Source organism: Aotus nancymaae, unplaced genomic scaffold (assembly GCF_030222135.1).
Source record: "Aotus nancymaae isolate 86718 unplaced genomic scaffold, 86718_ANA_hifiasm-v0.15.2.pri h1tg000006l, whole genome shotgun sequence".
NCBI lineage: Eukaryota > Metazoa > Chordata > Mammalia > Primates > Aotidae > Aotus > Aotus nancymaae.
The window spans coordinates 81,036,792-81,048,933 of NW_026988417.1; the positions used below are offsets into that span (position 1 = coordinate 81,036,792).

At 40.1% G+C, this 12,142-nt stretch overlaps 1 protein-coding gene and 2 non-coding genes across 3 annotated transcripts in view; 1 reads left to right on the top strand and 2 right to left on the bottom strand.

Annotated features, from left to right (window-relative positions):
• Nucleotides 1-12,142, bottom strand: part of ABCG2 (ATP binding cassette subfamily G member 2 (JR blood group)) — a 121,999-nt gene that overhangs the window by 94,139 nt on the left and 15,718 nt on the right. The gene's annotated exons all lie outside the window — the stretch shown is intronic.
• Nucleotides 2,300-2,407, top strand: LOC135271997 (U6 spliceosomal RNA). The gene has a single exon (XR_010340121.1). It is a non-coding gene; the product is annotated as a U6 spliceosomal RNA (small nuclear RNA).
• On the bottom strand, nucleotides 6,738-6,863 carry LOC135272161 (U6atac minor spliceosomal RNA). Its single transcript, XR_010340252.1, has one exon. It is a non-coding gene; the product is annotated as a U6atac minor spliceosomal RNA (small nuclear RNA).

The window sequence follows — 12,142 nt, forward strand, 5'->3', positions numbered from 1 at the left end:
CAATATTTGAAGCAATTATAAACTGAGAGTTTCTCCCAAATTAATGTTAGATATCAAACTACAGCTTTAGAAAACTCAAAGAATATCAGGAAGAATAAATCCCAAGTAAATTGCACATAGGTATATCATATTCAAACTACAGAACATAAAGAAAAAAATCTTCAATGAAGCCAGAGGGGAAAAATACTCTTACATGTAGAGAGACAAAGATAAGAATTATATCTGACTTTTTAGAAACCATGCAAGTAGGAAGAGAATGCAGTATATTTAACATGTTGGTAGAAAAATACCACCAACTTAGAATTCTGTATACTGTGAAATTTTCCTTCACACTTAAAAGAGAAATAGACTTTCACAGACAGATAAACATCGAGGGAATTTATTATCAACAGATCTATCTTGCAAAAGTGATTTTTAAAAGTTATTTTATTTTATTATTTTTTTTAAATAGAAGGCCCTCCATGGAGGCTCATGCCTGTAATCTCAGCAATTTGGGAGGCTGAGGTGGGCAGATCACTTGAGCTCAGGAATTCAGAACCAGCCTGGGCAACAAAGCAAAACCCCATCTCTATAAAAATACAAAAAAATTAGTCAGGTATGGTGACACACACACTGGTAGTCCCAGCTACCTGGGGGGCTGAGGTAGGAGGATTGCTTGAGCCTGGGAAGTCAAGGCTGCAGTGAGCCCTGATCGTGCCTGTGCACTCCAGCCTGGGAGTGCATAGGCATGATCAGGGCTCACTGGGAGTGCACAGGCACGATCAGGGCTCACTGCAAAAAGAAAAAAAAATTGGAGATAGGGTCTCCCTATGTTGGTTAGCCTGCTTTCAAACTCCTGGCCTCAAGTATCCTCCCACCTCAGCATCCCAAAGTGCCGGGATTATAGGCATCAACCACCATGTCTGGCCAAAAGACATTCTTCAAAGAGAAAAAAATTGATAAAGGTCAGAAAATGAAATCTACATAAAGAAAGGAGGAACATTAGAGAAGGAATAAGTAAAGATAAAAAGATAAAATCTTTTATTTTTCTTATTCTTAATTGATCTAACAGATAACTGGTCAAAATAATAATAGCTCCTCAGCCTCCCAAAATGCTGGGATTACAGGCACGAGTCACTGTGAAAAAATAAAAATAAAAAATAATAATAGCAACAATGTACTCAATTATATATGTAGAAATTTTGAACTAAATAAAAATGAAAATATAATTTGTGGGATGCAGCAGTAGCAATGGAAGGGAAATTTGTCACTGGACACACATATTAGAAAAAAAAAGACAAATCCAAAATCAATAATCTATGCTACCTCCTTAGAAAACTAGAAATAGAAGAGCAAATTACAGACAAAAAGCAGAAGAAAAGAAATAATAAAAATCAGAAAAAAATGAAACTGAAAATCAATAGAGAAAATTAACAAAAAAACAAAAGCCAGTTATTTGAAAAGATCAGTAAAATTAAAGTCTCCCATTACACTACAAAAAAAAGAGAGGAAATAATTACTAATATCTAAATTAAAAGAGTAGACATAACCTGGTTGGCCCCGTCGGTAAAAATTAAAAAAAAAAAAAAAAGAGTGGACATCACTTAAGACCCCACAGACATTAAAAGATAATAACAAAACTATTCTCACAAATTTGATAACCTAGATAAAATGGACCAATTCCTTGAAAGATGTAAGCTGCCAAAATTCACACCCACAAAAAATAGGCAATCTGTAAAGAAAGACCCAGGATTATTTTAAAAATTGAATCAATAATTAATAAACTTCCAAAACAGAAACCCCCTAGGCCCAGATAGATTCACTGGCAAATTATATCAAACACTGAAAGAAGCAACTGTACGAATTCTTTAAAATTTCTTTCAGAAGACAGAAGTAGAGGGAATACTTCCTAACTCCCTAGCTACTCAAAGACCAGGGAGGACCATTGTGGGCTTCACCTGGGAGCTGGTTAGAAATGTGGTATCTGTGCTTGCTTTTTTTTTTTTTAAATTTTTTATTTTTTTATTTTTGTACATGGAGTCTCATTCTGTAGCCCAAGATGGAGTGCAGTGGCGTGATCTCGGCTCACTGCAACCTCCGCCTTCTGGGTCCTGGTTCACGCAATTGCCCTGCCTCAGCCTCCCTAGTAGCTGGAATTACAGGCGTGCACCACCACGCCTGGCTAATTTTTGTACTTTTAGTAGAGGCAGAGTTTCACGATGTTGGCCAGGCTGGTCTTGAACTCCTGACCTCATGATCCACCTGCCTCGGCCTCCCAAAGTGCTGAGATTACAGGCATGAGCCAACGCACCCGGCCTCTGTGCTTGCTTTGAGAGCACATATATTAAAATTGTAACAATACAGAGAAGATTAGCATGGCCCCCTACACAAAGGTAACACACAAATTTGTGAAGTGTTCCATATTTAATAAAAATACAGTTTTAAAAATGCAGAATTTTGTGCCTCAGCCTAGACCTACACTCAAAACCTGCAAGTTCATCAAGATCCACAGGTGATTCATATGTACTTTAAGTGTTAAGATGCACTGGTCCTCAAACTATCTGCATACTGGAGTCTCCTGGAAGAGATTCTGATTTAATTGGTATGAGTGTGGCCTGGGATTTTTAAAAGCTCCCCAGGCAATTTAAAATTCAGCAAAATCTAAACAGAGGTCTTAGAAACCAAGATCACAGAATGAATATAGGTGAAGTATCATTTTGCTTACCTCAAAGGGCCTTATCAGTGGCAGTATTCATGGGCTGCCATCTAACCCGCCACTAATGGCTAGAGTCCCATAATGCCCCCCTCAACTTTCCGCCAAGAAATTTGAGAGGCTAGGCATTATGTGATGGTTCACACCTGTAATCCCATCACCTTGGGAGGCTGAGGCAGGGGGATCGCTTGAGGCCAGGAGCTCAAGATCAGCCAGTGCAACAAAGCAGGAACCCGTCTCTACAATTATATATATATATATGTATTTTTTTTTTTTTTAAATTAGCTGGACACGTAGTGTTGTAGGACTTTCTCCTTAGGGTCCTTGTCACATGACCAGAAAAGATTAAGCTTGCAGACATTTTGAAGGGTGAGAAAAATGGAATTTACTGAGTGAAAAGGGAAAAGGGGAAACAGGGACTCAAAGCAAAGTGAGAGTCCTGGTGGCTGGTCTCCCGCCTCACAAACTGAATCCCAGGTTACCATCCTGGAACAGGAGAGTCCAGGCTCCTCCCCACTGCAAAGGGCGCAAACTTCCCGTGGCTCCACCCCGTTCTCCCAGTGTTCAGGCTGGTCAGAGGTTCTCCGGGGACCCCTATATATTTGGCTGTCTCAGTAGTACACACGTGTAATCCTAGCTACTCAGGAGGCTGAGGCAGGAAGACCACTGGAGCCCAGGAGTTAGAGGTTACAGTAAGCCTTGATCGCACCACTGCACTCCAGCTGGGGCAACAGAGAGGGATCCTGTCTCTAAAAATAGTAAATAAATAATAACATCAACTTGAAAGATTGTATTTTTAGAAATGTGTGTTTCAGTGGTTTAGTAGCATAGAACTCTCTGTACTTTACCTTTTCTCTTTCACTCCCACCAAAATTCCTTACACTAAAAGGGCAGGTTTCCATTTAAATAGATGCAAATTAATTTAAAAATGTTTTATTTAGCCTGCCATTAAGCCACAAATTATACTTTAATGAAATTTGTGTTCGGCAAAATGATAGTTTAATGGGGTTCCAACTTAAAACCAATACAACATCGAGGATGATTCAAAAGACTGTACTGCAAATTACTCAGGAACTGCAGAGGTGAGAAGAGTGTGGGGGACAGAATTGAGGAGGAAGCAAAGAAATGAAAGAACTGAAGGAAAGACCAGAAAAAGGAATACTCCCCTGTTTTTTTGGTTTTGTAAACCGTTAATGACAACTGGATTCTAGAAGCTGGATTCAATGATCCAGGGCTCCAGCAAACTGACAGTCATGGCTGGTTTCCATAGTTAACAAACTGTAAAACTATTTCTTCAAAGAGGTTTAATTAGAATGTTCCAATATTGAAGCTTCAATATAACTTGAGAGCTATGCCTAAGAAACTTAAAATCAGGCTGGGCGCCATGGCTCACACCTATAATTACAGTATTGTGGGAAGTCGAGGCGGGTGGATCACCTGAGGTCAGGAGGTCGAGACCAGCCTGGCCAATATGGCAAAACTCTTTGTCTCTACTAAAAGTACAAAAATTAGCTGGGCGTGGTGGCAAGTGCCTGTAATTCCAGCTACTCAGGAGGCTGAGGCAGGAAAATCATTTGAACCCAGGAGGCTGAGGTTGTGGTGAGCCGAGATTGCGCCATTGCACTCCAGCCTGGGTGACAAGAGTGAAACTCTGTCTCCAGAAAAAAAAAAAAAAGAAACTTAAACTCATGTTTGAGGCTTTCCTTAAATAAAAGGGCAACTTTGTATTATCAGAATAAAATTATTCCAGTGGCACAAGATATTAGTTTTTACAGATTACCCTGAGATAACTTACTTCCTACTTTTGTACCAGAAAATCTTAAAGTCACAGCTGAACCAAAGGTATTTCAGTTGCAAACGTGAAAAGAAAAGGTAACTCTCTATAATTATTCCTTTTTAATCACTTTGCAAATTTTCTCTTTCCTCTTCTTTCTTTCTCTAGTGTTCTTCAAGTAGGAGATGATTTTGTTTGCTTCGCAAAGAGCTAACATAACTCAGCTATAAAGAATTCAAGCCAGCCAGGTGTGGTGGCTGATGCCTGTAATCCTATCACTTTGGGATGCTGAGGTGGGTAGATCACAAGGTCAAGAGATCAAGACCATCCCGGCCAACATGGTGAAACCCCGTGTCTACTAAAAATACAAAAATTAGCTGGGCATGGTGGCACACACCTGTAGTCCCAGCTACTCAGGAGGCTGAGGCAGGAGAATCACTTGAACCCAGGAGGTGGAGGTTGCAGTGAGCCAAGATTGTGCCACTGCACTCCAACCTGGTGACAGAATGAGACTCTGTCTCAAGAAAAAATAATAATAATAATTCAAGGCAGGCAATTGCCTGCTGCAAAAATATGTAATATTGATGATATATGTTTAGTGTGTCATTTGGACATGGAAAATAACTTTGCTATAGATACTCAATATAACGAAGAGCATAGGCATAAAGATACTGACAGTTGCCAATAGTTCCAAGTATATGCACACATTTGCACATTTTCAGTATATTTCAGATCTTAGTTTAGTTAGCCTTACTTGGTAAAGCAAGAAAGCTTCATTTTATTTTATTCGTTCTGTTGCCTTAAAATAAAGGGAGATAATTGACAGTGTTTTAAAGGAATAAGAAGACTGGTTACTTTTAGCGGAAGGGAATTTGTCATTCTCTCCATCAGAGAAGGATTAATTGTGTTGTTTTGGAGGCAGTGGGGATTAGGATGGGAATATTTGAATTTCATTATTAGAGTAGGTGGGTGCAACATGGAAGTATACTTGAAACTAGGGTCCTAAGCTACCAAAATGTTTAGTAGTTAAGTGCAAAATATGTTTGCAATTCCCACAAAACAGGAAGACCAGACTGTCTTGAAAAATGTCGCTCAGTGTCTTAAGAGTACTGCCAATTCCTATTCTTGGGTTTGTTTTCTGAAAGCTGCTTCCTCTTTGGCTAGGAGCTGTTCACCTTTTCCTGAAGCACGTCTACCAACAGGGGCACACTAGGAAATGTCCAGTGAATTCCTGTAGTTTTATTTTCTTTAAATTCCACCAACAAACAGCTTGACAGTGTGGTGAAATCACTAAAGATGTTAGTGTTTGGGCTTTTCTCTACAAAATCATTGAAAAGTCTTCCAAACACACCAGCAGATTGCAGCATATCAGTTTATCAGTACGTACCTTATTAGCCCTCTAGGAATCTGTTGCTGCATTCTCCACAGGTTTATTTGGTAAAGCCAAGATTCTAATCTTTTTTTTTTCCCCCTGAAATTCTTTTCCAAGTCTCAGGACAATCTTAATCTTAATCTTAAAATGCATAAGCATTAAACTCCTAAGATACGTGTTCCAATTATGATTTGAAAGTTGTTTTCTCTGAAAAAGCAGGGATCTAAACTTTTCACACTACCTTTCAATATACATACAGACTCCAACTAAGCATTAAAAATAAAAACTATAATGTAAATGACCCACGGATGCCCATTTTATTCTGAAAACTTACCATTCTGTTCCACTTTGATAAAGTTACTCTTATCCTTTGTATGTGGTCACCAGTCCCATCAGGTCTTCCTTTACAATGTTTGAGGACTCTGTCTCTCTCCATAACCTCCAACCTTACTTTATCTTAACCCTTTATTATTTTGTATCTGGGCTGTCTTCCAACCTAGTCTCTGCCACCAGTATTTCGTTCTCTAATCCAACCTAAACTGTCCTGTACTCTGTCTCCTGTATTATCTTTATTCTAGAAATATCAAACTCTTTCTTCATATTGTTGCCTGTTGAAGATCCACTAATTCTCCCAACTAAAAGAATCAAGTCCTGGTCAGGCGCAATGACCTGTAATCCCAGCATTTTGGGAGGCCAAGGTGGGAGCTTTGCTTGAAGCCTGGAGTTCAACATCAGACTGGGTGATAGAGCAAGACCTTGTCTTAAAAAATAATAATAAAAGAATCAAGTCCACGCTCCTGACCCTTGGAAGTACAGCCACCACATCTTGATGCTACACAGCCTTTCTCCACACTTCTTCTGTTTTAAATTTTTTTTGTAGTTGTTTAATTTTTTAAAAATAAAAATGATGGTTGGATGCCATGAAGTAGGTGGCAACGCCTTACCCGTATGCTTGTTGTCAGGCCCCAGGGCCTCTTCCATCCCTATCAAGAGAAGTGTTAACTTTCTGTCCTTTCATACAACACTCCCCACTCTTCTTTTCTAAGACAGTTAGGCATCTTATAATCATGGCTCTTATTTTCTCACTTCTATCCTTTGTTCACACTCTTGCTACTCATGCCATTTCCTGTTGTCATATTTTTAAATCCAACGTATTAATTTTAATACCTAGATCCAGGTCCACCTTCTCCATGAAACCTTTCTTCACTACCACTGTATCCCAGAGTGGTCTCACCCTCCTTTGAGCTCTTAACATTTATTCTTGAAACAGCAAACCCAGTAGTCCCTAGATAGTTTTGGGGGTTTTGTTTTTTTTTTTGTATAAACATAGAAATTGACCCTTCTGGTCTTAAAGTTTGAAACTTACATTTGTTTTATCTGAGTTATCTCCTCAGAAAAGAACCCCAGGCTTCTGAAAAAGTATCAAAGAACTGAAACTCACTAGATCATCACATCCAGACAATGAGACACCAGGCCCTGCATTGATCAGGATTGCTTCCTCAGGCCTCCCCAGCTCCTATTTTCCTACACATTGTTGCATTTCTTCTTCCCTGCTATATAAACCCCTGATTTTAGTTGGTCAGGGAGAAGGATTTGAGACTGAGCTTGCATCTCCTTAGCTTCAGCACCTGGTTAAAACCTTCTTCCTTGGCAATACTTGTCTCAGTGATTGGCTTTCTGTGTGGTGAGCAGCAGGACCTAGACAGAACCCCTGGTGTTTCGATAACATTCTCACTTCTATTCATTTAGCAGCTTAGCATTTAATCACTCTTTCCTATCTCCAAACCGTTTCATTTTAGAAATGTTTACGTCTTATTCTCTCAACTATTATACATCATGGTCTCCACTGAACAAATATATACTGGACTTACTGAGTACCAGGTACAACAGTAGGTATAGGAGAAAGTCCCTGTTTTCTCATTAAACTGCAGTTTGCAAAGCGAGTGTTTGTTGTTGTTGTTTGAGACGGAGTTGCACTCTGTCACCCAGGCTGGAGTGCAGTGGTATGATTTCATCTCACTGCAACCACTGCCTCCTGGGTTCAAGTGATTCTCCTGCTTCAGCCTCCCGAGTAGCTGAAACCACAGGTGTGTGCCCTCACGCTCAGCTAATTTTAGTATTTCTAGTAGAGATGGGGTTTTGCCATGTTGGCCAGGCTGGCCTCCAACTTCTGACCTCAGGTGATCCACCCACCTCAGTCTCCCAAAGTGCTGGGATTATAGGCGTGAGCCACCGCACCCAGTCTCAAAACTGCATTTTTTATGCATAACAAGTAGGTTTCAGGTCTGACTGCTTTACTTGAGACCCCTGCTTCATAACCCAATGGAGAAATCTCTAGAACATTAAAGAATATTAAAAGACTAGGAAGACAAGCTTTTATTAACTTTTTCTGGGCTTTTAACACTACAGAGTTACCAGCTATTACATGAGTTCAATTAGACTTCCTACTTACTGATTTTTTTTTGTAAAAGTCACATTTTAACATTACCGTAAGAGGTAGATTCTATAAAGTGGTGTGATATGGAATCCTGTGAAGTGGCATAAACAGGGCTACATCCTAGTCTCCTTTTTAACTGAAATCTTAGTGATATGAAACTGTGGACGATTGGAAAAAAAAAGTCTTTCTGTGTGAGGACAAGAAATCTGCTATCAGGTGATGAAATACATTAAATTTGAGCTTTTTTGATCTTCTCAAGGGATATTTTTATTTCTCTTCTCTTGAGACAAGACTTGGTCTGTCACCCGAGCTGGAGTGCAGTTGCATGATCTCAGCTCACTGCAGCATCGAACTCCTGCATTCAAGCAATCCTCCTTCCTCAGCTTCCCTAGTAGATGGGACTATGGGCATGCCCCAGTACACCTGGCTAATTTTTTTCATTTTTAGTAGAGATGAGGTCTCATTATGTTATGCAGGCTAGTCTCGAACTCCTGAGCTCAAACAATCCTCCCACCTGAGCCCCCCAAAGCTGGAATTACAGGCATAGTCACTGCACCCAACCTCATTTTGTTTCTTCAATATCCCTATCAGGGCACAATGAGGGATATGTTTGTGGGCTGAAAAGTCTATTCACATGTTTATGTGGATTTTATAAATTAATATTCTATAATTAAAGTTGTAAATTAAGACTCTACTTTTTCTTAGGGCTGTAAATTCGGTTTATAAATATTATTGCTCTATTAGTAAGTGTAGCAAATTTCAGTATTCACTTCCAAGGAATCGCTCAATAATGTTTGGTCTAATTTGTAATCCTAGTTTATTAAACATTTCTAAACACTTTAAACTGTACTTGGAAGTTTAAAACATCCGGTTCCTTAGAGGGTCGTTGGGGGTGCCCTAGACCACCTCCATGTTCAGAGATTCACTAAAACAATTTACATAATTCAGCATATATAGTCGTTGTACTCATAACAACGACATTGCAAGGATCATAGCGGATGATAAGGGAAAGCTATCGAGAGAGTCTGGAGAAGACCCTGGGCAAGCTTCCTCAAGCTCTCTCCTTCCCATGAAGGATCACACAGAGCACACACTTCTTCCAGCAATGAAAATGCAACACGTGTGCAATACTTTGGCCCAGGGAACCCCACTAGAGACTTAGGGAAGGTTTTTACAAGGCCTGGTCACGTAGATACACTCTGAAACCAAAATTTCAGAGTCTCAAAAGGAAAGAAAGCAAATGTATAACCCACCTTTATCAGTTAACTGATAAGTGGGGACACTCTGAACCAACTTCCAGATGCTCCCTAAGAATCGAGCTCAAAAGCAGGCCTTTCTCAGGATAGCAGCCTCAAACAGATCTGCTTGTTAACTTTTTTCTGCATACCAAGGTACTCCCATTTTCTAACTTAAGAAACTAAACTTTCCAAGTGCTCAAGCAGTCCAGACTAAGAAAATAAATTGAAATCATAAACATGGCCAACCTTAGTTCTTTTAAGTATCCCACTATTTTCTCCAAATTTGTAGTATTACAACTTAAATCAAAAGTGTAAATTACTTATTTACTTATAACTTTTGAAATTAGACTGACAAAATTGGTCTTAACCAATTAACCTGGGAGGCGGAGGTTGCAGTGAGGCAAGATCACGCCACGCACTCCAGCCTGGGTGATAGAGCAAGACTTTGTCTCAAAAACAAAACATTTCATACCTAGGCGAGGTACAGTGGCTTAAGCCTGTAATCCCAGCACTTTGGGAGGCTGAGGCAGTCGAATTACTTGAGGTCAGGAGTTTGAGACAAGCCTGGCCAACATGGCAAAACCCTTGTCTCTACTAAACATACAAAAATTAGCCAAGTGTGGTGGTGCACACCTGCAATTCCAGCTACTCAGGAGACTGAGGCACAAGAATCGCTTGAACCTGGGAGGCAGAGGTTGCAGTGAGCAGAAATCACACCACTGCACTCCAGTCTGGGTGACAGAGCGAGACTCCATCTTAAAAAAAAAAAAACAATATAAATAAAAACAAAGTTCAAGCCGGGCACAGTGGCTCACGCCTTTAATCCCAACACTTTGAGAGTACAAAAAATAATTACCCTATTTTTCCCAAGTAGAAAAAATAATTACCCTATACTATAGAAGATAAAAGATGTACAAGATGTACATAAAAAGAACTTTGGAAATTTAGAGAACTCTTTACTTTCAAATGACCAAGTTACTCTGGGGAATAGAGCAATTCTCTTAACTTGAAGATACAGTCAAACTAGGATTGCACTAAAGGGAAAAATGGGATAAGCAATAAATATAACTAGAGATGTGAGCCAGCCAGAGGGGAAAGTCTTTCTCAATCCTCTCTTCCAGATAAAATCAAGCTTGGCCATTTTTCTCTTATCTAATTACAAGTCAAAAGCATTTTGAGTGATTTATGGGAATTAAAGCTTTTGGTGCACAGCTAGTTCATTCTTAAACTACCCATCCTTATATAGTGTAGGAGAAGGTGTAAGCCTATGTCCCAATTTACACATACTGCCCCCCAAATAATTATTAGTAGTGGCCTCTTCCTCTCTCAAAATTAAGTATGATGCCCTAGCTTTGGGTGAAAACCAAAAGTAATTTTTTGCTGGACTCCAGCGCCCTCTTGTGATTAACATTTCACATTCTGATATTGCTTATTCTGAGATGAGAAACTACCAAAAAAATACGAACATCTCAAAGTGGATCATCTAATAACTTTCCCCAAAAGATCTCAGCTTTGAATTTCATGTCATCGCACTTGAACACTGAGTACCCCTGCATGGTTGCTGCCTTCTTCAGATTTCAGAACCATCTCCCGCATGCATCAGTAATTGCAGCTCCTCGTACTGTCACTCTCTGTAACACCTTCTGTCTTAATTCTTGGTGAATTCAGTATATCCGATAACAATCTCCCCAGCACTCTGGGCTCTGACTACCTCCAACTTCTCTCCTCCGGTGATCTTGTTCTCCACCCTGCCTTAGCTATGTACTTGCAGGTCATGCCACAGATTTTGTAAGCATAGTCTATCTCTCCACCTAAACCCCTCTAGTAACCCAACTGCGGCAAACCTTTGACCTTCCTCCACCAGGGCCTACGATCCACTAATTATGCCAGTATTTCACTGTGCCTCGCCCCTCACTGCTTTCTGTAGTCACCATACCGGCCAAAACTCCATGATCGTTATCATCACATCCTTGCAAACGCCCTCAGTTCCTCTGTTCCTCTTTTGCTTTGGCACTCGCTTGGCAAAACCATAAACCCTAAATTCCTGTCGCCCCTGCTCTGTGCATGTACCCCTGCAGTTGAATGTGGGTGGAGAAAAACACCTAAGAATATATATTATTTGACATTATTTATTTATTTATTTATTTATTTTGAGACGGAGTTTCGCTCTTGTTACCCAGGCTGGAGTGCAGTGGCGAGATCTTAGCCCACTTCAGCTTTTGAACTCCCAGGCCCAAACAATCCTCCCACCTCTGCCTCCTGAGTAGCTGGGACCACCAATGAATGCCACCACATCCAGCTAATTTTTAAAAACTCTGTGTAGGGACAGGGTCTCACTGTATTGCCCAGGGTGGTCTTGAACTCCTGGGCTCAAGCGATCTTCCCGCTTTAGCCTTTCAAAGTGTTGGGATTACTGGCATGAGCCACCAGGACCTGTAATTGTCTGATTTTAAATTCATGATTAAGAATCTCAATGCCAGGACCCTCAGTAGTGCCTGACAACTCATACTGTATTTCCTTAGCCCATTCACTCTTCTGTTTACTATTTGAACAGTCATATGCTCATCTTTCCCCTCCCATAGTCGTTCTCAGCTGATAACGTTATACCCTGCTTTACTGAGAAAACTGA